The sequence below is a fragment of the Cavia porcellus genome, unplaced genomic scaffold (assembly GCF_034190915.1).
Source record: "Cavia porcellus strain 051 isolate PalLab524CR breed Dunkin Hartley unplaced genomic scaffold, mCavPor4.1 scaffold_29, whole genome shotgun sequence".
Lineage (NCBI taxonomy): Eukaryota > Metazoa > Chordata > Mammalia > Rodentia > Caviidae > Cavia > Cavia porcellus.
This window is the reverse complement of record NW_026947512.1, coordinates 23,896,100-23,905,554: the sequence shown is the minus strand read 5'-3', so window position 1 is coordinate 23,905,554 and position 9,455 is coordinate 23,896,100. Positions and strand designations below refer to the sequence as shown.

General features: G+C 44.0%; 1 non-coding gene across 1 annotated transcript; it reads left to right on the top strand.

Annotated features, from left to right (window-relative positions):
* The first annotated feature begins 6,492 nt into the window (after positions 1-6,492).
* Positions 6,493-6,628, top strand: LOC111758306 (small nucleolar RNA SNORA2/SNORA34 family). Its single transcript, XR_002792502.1, has one exon. It is a non-coding gene; the product is annotated as a small nucleolar RNA SNORA2/SNORA34 family (small nucleolar RNA).
* Positions 6,629-9,455: the final 2,827 nt, after the last annotated feature.

The following is a 9,455-nucleotide window of genomic DNA, read 5'->3' as shown; positions in this document are numbered from 1 at the left end:
TGAGAAGGGGGGGAAGATGGGGGGGAAGTAAGGAGTGGAGTGGAGTGGAGGGCCGTGAAAGGAGTGGGCGGCGGTGGCTGCAAAGATAAGAAGTATAAAATATAAGTAACCTTTATTTCGGGAATGCAGGGAGAGACCTCCCCCCCGGCCCCCGGGGCACAGCATCTCCACCCCGGGGCCGGCGGTCTCTCTCTGAAACACACACACACACACACACACACACACACACACACTCTCTCTCTCTCTCTCTCTCTCTCTCTCTCTCTCTCTCTCTCTCTAACACGTGTAGTGAGGCCCATAAGTAGCCTCTGTCTGGGGTGGACCCCAAGGGGCATTAGGGATGCATAGGTAGCCCATTGGCACACATTTGGTGCCAGAGGCAGGTTCTTAGGGATGGGGGTATAGGGTTACAGGTAAATCTATAGGGGCGGGGAAGGCAGGAGCCCCTTAATTTGGCTGAGGCTTCTCCTGGTTAAAGTGTCCGGTCTGGGCCAGCAACTCATATCCCGTCTTATGATTATTAGGAAAAGGGGCGAAGATTTCTCTCTGTAACTACTTCCTGCTGGCTGAGGGCGCTGTATTGGGGTCTAGGGGAGTCGACGGAATGAAGGTTGATGCCCAGGTAGACGCTGATGTTAGGTGTTTTAGCCAGGACAACTTCACTGGTGAATGCACGTATGTTAGACTGAAAAAAACAAAGAGACAAGATGTTATGAGGAGACATGGCACTGTCATATTTATGAACCCAAGTGAGGTAGAGGGAAAGGTGTCTTTGATTTAGACCTGTTATTCTATCAGGATGACGTTGAGGTGGCAAGGCAGAATTCTGAAAAATTAAACGTGGGATTAGGAGGAGTGAAGTTATGAGAGGTGTTTACTCCCCCATATGAAAGCATAAAAGTTAAAAGGTAGGTAGGTAAGGTTTGTCTCTGGTATATATGACGTTGGAGTCTGTAGGCAATCCTGTTAGAGAGTCCTGCTATAGAAATGATCATTAATAGAATGTAAGAAATTAAGAATCAAACTGGACAACAAAACATGACAACCTGTGAGTCGTAAGGCAGAGATGAGTATCAAAAGGATGGTTAGATCTAGGGCCTGAGTGATGTGAAACCAGGATGGCAGTTTAAAAGGGAATAAAAGCATTTTAAGATTTAGGACTGGAACCTGTATAAAGATAGGCCCTGTTTGTAACTGGCATAGGTTGACCTTTAATACTCCATGAGACATTGAGGATTTACTAGCCTAAAAACTCAATAAGAACTCTGTATATGTGCTCTCTTATGTCCACAAATATAGAGAATGTCTTACCTTGAGAGTTTTAATGTGATTTGGATTCTGAGACAACCAAGGTGGAGTGGCCCTTACCTGGTCTACTTGGCTACCCCTACAGCGGTCAAAGTTGCTGGACTCCCATCCTGGTTTCACATCACTCAGGCTAAGAGGTGCCCTCCCAGCACCAAATCTGATCATTCTGAGTGGTCATCTCATCTTCTGTCACCCACCCGTCTCCGTTTCACAAAGGCCTCACAGCCGCAGTTAACAGGCTAAGTCATATTTTGTTATCCGATTTGGTTCCTAATTTCTTACGCTCTATTAATGATCATTTTTGCAGCAGGACTCTTGACAGTCTTTCCTAGAGACTCCCACATCATGTGTAAGATCATCTTCATAATGTTCTATGTGATAACTGTCGTGGTTCTTTCCACCCTCAGCTGTCTGGTTAAACGTGACATCCCTGAAAGCCTAAGCTCTCACCTTCCCTATATTGGTACAGCCACTGTCTCTCCTACTCCCCCTATTTTATCCAGCTCAACTCCTAGACCAGAGACAAGTTTTACACACCTAACCTCCTAACTTTTATGCCTTCAGATGGGGGAGTAATCACCTCTCATAACTTCACTCCTTCTAACCTCACACTTATTTTTCAGAATTCTACCTCACCATGATGATGTTCCTACCTCAACGTCATCCTGATAAAATACCATCTCAAAATAAAAGGCACCTTCCTATCTACCTCACCTGGGTCCTTAAAATATGATAGTGCCATGTCTCCTAACAACATCATGTCTCTTTGTTTTTTCCAGTCTGACATACGTACATTCACCAGTGAAGTTGTCCTGGCTAAAACACCTGGCATCAGTGTCTACTTGGGCATCAACCTTCATCCCGTCGACTCCCCTAGGCTCCAATACAGTGCCCCCTACCAGCAGGAAATAGTTACAGAGAGAAATCTTCGCCCCTTTTCCTAATAATCATAAGACAGGATATGAAAGAGTTGCTGGCCCAGACCGGACACTTTAACCAGGAGAAGCCTCAGCCAAATTAAGGAGCTCCTGCCTCCCCTGCCCCTAGAGATTTACCTGTAACCCTATACCCCCATCCCTAAGAACCTGTCCCTGGTGCGAAACGTGTGCCAATGAAATACCTGTGCATCTTTAATGGCCTTAGGGCACTGCCCTAAGCTTAGGCTATTTATATTCCCCCACGCCACGTGTCCGTGAGAGAGATCGCCAGATTCCAGCAGCCAGTGCACCAGTCTTCTCTCCCCATGTTCCCGGAATAAAGGCCTCTTTTGTCTTATACTCCTCAACTTTGGAAGCATCTTTTATCCTCTAAAGATAATCTTATCATAGACAGATGGAAGAATGAATAGACCGATATGACTGCTACCAACCTCTCCAGCCTGGTCTGGTTTCCCGCTTCTCAGAGTCTCCAGTAGGTATGTGATGGACAAATTTATGAATCAATAAGCAGCTGACTAATCAGTTGATAGGTATCCACTCTTCATTTTTGTATCACCTACAATTTGATGGTCTAGCTCAAGTAATTTACCAGTATCAATTTTTAAAGTGGTTGCAGGGTCCTGACAAGTGGGTGGCAAACACATTAATTCCACTTGTTTACCTGCTGTCCCCCAGGTTCCTACCACTTAGAAGGGGGATAGAAAGATACTGGCAATGCTTCAATTAAAAAATAAAACGTAACAGTAAAAGACATACTGCCGTAGTAACCCACTTAGACTTTCCATTATCTTGATTTGAAGCCCTGTATTGCTCTCACCATCTTGTTTTGACTGATGTTCCTCTATTCTGTTTTGCTTGATAGTACCAGGTTCGAAAGTTTAGGCAACAGCTGTGAAGATAGTGGGATTCACTTGAAGCTGAGGAGGGGAGTGCTGTGAGGGGAATTAATGGTAATGTATCTGTTGCTATAATAAATTTTTAAAAATGTAAACACTCACAGTATATTTTGGTCACACCTTGTAAGATGCCAGGCCATCTTCGTTTGCATAAGAACGCCCCATAGTATTTCAGCAGTCAGACTCCCTGACAGTGTAGTTCTCCAAACATACCCCTGTCCCTACGAAACACAGACCGCAGCTTAGTCACACTAGGAGAAAACGGTTCCCATCTTTCCTCGTGCTAGAACCGCTGCCAGGGCTTTCCATGCGCTCATCTAGCTAGTCAGTCCGTGCTTCTCCCAGGTGGGAGGGTACTGGGATGGCTCCTGCTTATTTTGCAGCTGTTTAGTCTGCCTCTGTGCTATAGGGCAATCCCACTCCAACCCAGTTCTTTTAACAGAGAAATCAAGAGCAGATTGTAAGGAACGTGGAAATGTTATCACACACGGCATTGACCTGCTTTTAAAAGGGAAACGTTTTCTCCTCACTGGGATGGTAGAAGTCATCACCTTCTGCTGATTCTGGCTGTATCCCTGTCAATCCTAACGGCAAGGTGCCTATTGCGGTTGCATGTCACTTGACATTAGACATCTTCTGGACCGTGCATGTACACCCATACAAATCAATGACCTGAGAATACTGCACTAAGATCTCAAGTTCAAAAAATCATTTTAAAGTGTGAATGAATGAATGAATCCATGTGATTCCTGCTGGGCATGATAGCACCCACCAGTAACCTGGGAGCTGGTGCAGGAGGATCCCAGGTTCCAGCCTGGTCTGGACATCTTGATAACTTAGAGCTAGAGATGTGGCTCAGCGCAAAGACCCTGGGGTCTGTTCCCAATTTAAAAATTTCTGTGATTCTTTTATGTGGTACCTAGAGTAGACAAATTCATAGATACTAACAGTGGCATGCAGGTTCCCAGGGCCCGAATGGAGGAAGAATAGAGATTTATTGTGTTTGGAATGTAGAATTTTGATATTGAGAAGATAAAAACCATTCTAGAGATGTAAATCAATGTAAACTCTACTTAATGCCACTATTTTTACACCTAAAAATAGTTAAAATGATAATTTTATGTGTTTTTTACCATAGTTTTTTTAAGTGTCTACCTGTAAAGTCAGCCTCAGTACACAGTTTAATGGAATTAGACAGTACCACTTGCAACCTTCCTGCCTCAGCCTCCCCCAGTACTGGGATTATAGGCATGCACTGCAATGTCTGGCTGTGATAACATATCTTAAAGCAGGAAAATAATCCTGAGTTATTTAGAGAGGCCCCCACATAATGCCAGCTCTCCTTACAAGAGGGAAAAAGATGCTCTGACCCAGAAGAGAAGAAAGCCATGTGACAGAAAGGAAAGGAGCACAGAGGAGCGCTTTGAAGATGGAGAGCTGAGCAGCTCAGCCTCAGCAGGTCAGAAAGGAAGCTGGGCTTTTCCCTGGGCCCTCAGGAGGGAGCATCACCCAGCTCCTGCCTTTCCCCCAGTGAAAATGATTCAGATCCATGACCTCCAGGACCAAATAGAATAAATGTGTATTCATGCAGGACAGTCGGATAGTTATATAACAAATAGCATGTTTTCAGTCGTAAACCTATGCTCTTTGATGCACAATGCCTTAGGTACTAGATCGACTCCTATTTCTCTCTTAGGAGCCTTTGGATTAGAAGTATTATATTAAACCAGGCAAGTATCTGTAATACCAGCACTCTGGGCAGCTGAGGCAGGAGGATCACATGTTCAGTCCCAGCTTAGACAACTTAGTAAAAGCCTGAAATGAAAAAGTACATGTCCTTCACAGCGGGCAGCAGGTCCTTGTCCAGCCTCCTAATGGGAACCAGAAGCCACTTCTGTCTCCACGCCCTGTGCCTCCACTGGAAAACCTAATGGGGTTTATATGATTTAGATTTAGACAGGGAATCTAATAAATAAATATGAGAGTCTCTATTGCATAAGTAACTTTTCTAAGTCTTACCTCCTAGCCCCACTCAAATATGTCCCCTTCTCTACATTTCTGGCTCCATCGTCCTAGTCTAAGTTATCATCATTTCACTCCTGGTTTGTTGCAAAATATGGATTTGTAGTCTCAAATTGTAGTCTCAAATAGAAAAAAGTGTTTTACTCATTCATTTATTTATTCATTTCAAAAAAAGTGTTTTAAAGCATCACAATACTGCATGGTAAATATCCAATCCATTCTCTTGCCTGCAGCCGCAGCGATGATTTATCTGGCAGGACATGAGGCTGAGGCAAGAGGATCACAAATCTTAGCCCAACTTAAACAGTTTAGTGACTTGGGAGGCCCTGCCTCAGAACAGAAAACAGGAAAGGAGTGGAGGTGTAGTTCAGTGCAAAGACCAGGGATTCATTTCCAGACAGACAGATAGACAGATAGACAGACAGACAGAATCAAATCAGACAACCTACTGAAGGCTTTTCGGGAGTTGCCTACTGCTCTTAGTCTCAAATCCTGATGTTTCTCCCCTGCCCTCCTCTACCCCCAGTCATCACACTGGCTTTGGTGTTAAATGTCATCAGCTCATCTCTAGAGTTTTCTGGAATGCCATTCCATATTCTGGGAAACTCTTCCCCTCCCTGTGCCCTGCTCATTTCTACTCATCGCTGAGCTCTGCAGAACCTTGAGACACGAGGAAGTATTCCCAGACCTGTGCCTCCACCAGCTGGACAGCTGACCCTGATTTTTTTCTTTTTCCAGAATGGAGGATTGAACATGCAGCGTCCACGCTGAACTACACTCTGCACCTTTATTCCTGTTGTTTGTTTGTTTTGTTTTGTGTTCTGAGACAGAATCTTGCAACGTAGTTCAGGCTAGCCTTGAATTCACTTCAGAGCCCAGGCTGGCCTCTAGCTTACCACAGTACTCTTGCCTCAGCCTCCCAAGTGCTGGAATTACAGGCAGGAGCCAGCACACTCGGCACACTCATTTAATTTTGAGACAAGGCCTCACTAAATCACCCACACTGGGCTCAAAATTGCAATCCTCCTGCTTCAGCCTCCCACAGCAGTGAAAATACAGGAGTGTTCCACCATGCCCAGCTTAACCTGTGTTCCTCCAGTTCCCAGAGACTCATGCGGTAAAGACCACATGTTGATCCACTCCGCACCATATCTTCATCCCTGATACACAGGAGGCACCCCCAGAATATCCACTTAATAAATAAATACATTAAATTCATAGTTGAATGGCATCTAAAATTATCAACTAACTAAGGATTATTTCTTATTCATCTTTAAAATGAGATATGGATTCATTTTAATAAGTCAACTTAAAAAGTCAGAGTATTCTAGCCCTGAATCAAGGCCAGCAGCTTCCTGATGCTGGTGGTTTCAAGCAGGAGACGAAAGAGATGTCTTTCTATGGTCTGTTGATCATTTCAGATCTTGGGTAGTGAAAAGGTCAATACATTAGAAAAAAACAGCTTGAAGCACCCCACCCACCATGATTAGCTGTGAGTGTGGCAGGCTCCAGTAGCCCAGGATGGGAGCTACTGGTGTTTACTGGGACCCGTGCCATGCTAGGACCTGGAGTACCGCGAAACCAAGCAACCCTCCCCCACTGCCTGTTTTGTTTTGTTGAACTTCAATATACATGAAAGTATGGACAGCTATTTTGAAGTGAACGAGAGACTCTTCGACAGCCATTAGCGACTTCTTTGTCTGGTTTCGAAGACCTAAAACGCCTTCCTCATTTGTTCGGATCAGTTTTACACTATGTTATTTTGTATGAATTCTCTATATGCGAACACATGGAAAACTATTTGGAAGAAAACGAGACAATATGATAGATATGAAGATCTCAGGTCATCTAGCTTTGAAATTTATATCTCTTACATAGCTTTCTCATGTCCTATTTTGTTCTGTTTTGTTGTGTTTAATTTTACCCCTTTAAAATAAAAATAAAAATAAAATTTTTTTTTAAAACTCAGAGTATCTGTAGAAGCCATGGTCTTCACACCATTTTTGCTAGAACTCTTAGTCTTCTACTGCTAAAAATGCTACAAACTCTAATACCAGAGGATTTTCACTGCGCATAACTACTGTTGACGCTCAGTATACCACAGGTAGGACTAGGTACTTTCCCCATTTGTGCTCTTTGTTTAGGTATCAACTCAGATGTCATCACTGACAGGAAGTCCTCCCAGAGGCCACCAGCACCTCAGTCCAAGCCTACAAGCCCTTCTCTGTGTCTGCACTGGCAGCTGTACATACCATCTTCTCAACAAAGGTCATAATCTTGCAGATAAACAGTTGCTGAGCCAGAGGCACTGGGCACAAGTTGCAGGTGACACCTGTGTGAACTTTGCATGAATACTTTTGGTTAGTTTCTGACTCTCCTCTGAAAGCAATAGCATCCCTTAATGTTCCAATGTGGTCCCCTACTAGATACACGGTGTGTATCTATACCATGGTGTGTGCCACCATGCCCAGCTTCACACATATATACTTCTACATGCATTTAAAAGTTGTGTTTTAAGGTAAATGACATCTCAGGAGTTTCATGCATTATCTCATTAACATCCCTGACAACAATCATGGTGTTTCTCTGGAGTAAAAGCATTTCTATCATTCACATTTTGCACATAAGAAAACTAAAGCAGAGGTCACACAGCTACTGATAGCAAGGTCAGGTTGAAGCCATCACAGCTTAGCTTGAGAACCTGAGCTCCAAACCATCGTGTTAATACTGCTACTGACACAGGGGCACACCCGCTCCCACAACCCGTGTGGACTCTTCGTTGCACAAATAAAGTCACTTATTGAGTTCTTTTTCTGGGAGAATGAGTACCCAGCATCATTTTTTAATTAAAGAGAATAAAAACTCTGTTTGGAAGGTATTACTGGCCATATTGTGTCACTCCCAAAGTGACTATATTTGGAAATGGAGACCTTAGGGATGTAATGTTTAATGAGATCATGACCATGGGACCCCAAACTGATCCTTGTCATTATAAGAAAAGGAAGAAACCAGGTATGGTGGTACATACTTGTCCTCTTAGCTACTTGAGAGGCTCACAATTTCAAGGTCAGCCTGGCAACTTAGTTGAGACCCTGTCTAAAGGAAAAAATAAAGAAGCAACAGGGGAGTCACGCAGTGCCAGACAGCTTGCCTTACATTTGTAATAGGGTCCAATCAGAGAAAGAGAGACAGAAAGACAGAGAGACAGAGAGCACCAAAGGTGGGGGGGGGGAGGAAGGACACCAGAGAACACTCTCCTTGCGCTCAGGCAGAGGAAAGGTCATGGGGGACAGAGCGGGACAGTGTCAATCTGCATGGCAGGAAGACGGTTCTGACCAGAATCCCCTGACAGCACCTTGGTTTTGGACTTTCAGCCTCCAGCACTGTGAGAAAATAAAGATCTGTGGAGTCTTGCTTTGGATCTCAAGCAGCTTGATACAAAGTGTACTGTGCAAATAAGCTTCAGGTTTCCACTCACTACAGCTACAAACCGCAGATTGAAAACTAAACAATATGTAACTCTGAAGATTTAGCAAAAAAGAAAAAGAAAAAGAAAAAAGAAAACTAAACAATATGAAGAAACGTATACCAGAACGAGTTTAGAAATTTTACAGCTCTCTCAGGGAGTACTCCATTTGGGGGTACATCAATTTCTTGTAATTAACAAGAAATATTTGCTAACTGTCTACCATCTGAGATCCCAAAACATCTGTGGTCTGGTTAAGCACATACTGGCATGAATAGGGAGCTACGTAATCTAAGGCTACAAGACACTCACAGGTTGAGCTAGTGGCCCAAGTGTTCAGAGACAGAGTCTTCATTTCCACCACAGCAAGTGGGCTACTTAGGACTTGATGTGCTTCATCAAGGAGGAACAGGTTGTGAATAAACCCTCCTACAGAGTGAGAGACAGCACAGGCCATTGGGCCCTGTGAAGCATAAACAGCCCAATGCTATGGGCACATCCAATAACCAATAGCCAGAGGCCAGTTCCTCATGCAGGGGGTGTAGCCATAACATATCCATCAAAGGGTTTAAATGGTTTACAATGACCGTTTGCAGAATCAGGGATGGAAGAACACAAGGTGACCACTTGTGCTCCCCTGTGGCCCAGAAGATCCAGGTAAGGCTGAAGTCACTGCAGTCTGGTGGGACTCTATGTTACAAAGCCAAAGATCTGCACTGAAAGGTTAGATCATCTGCACTGGGAGAGGAGCAAAGATGGCGGATAGATAACAACTGGCTACAGAAGCTCCCTGAGATAGTCAACTTAGAATTCAACATAATACAG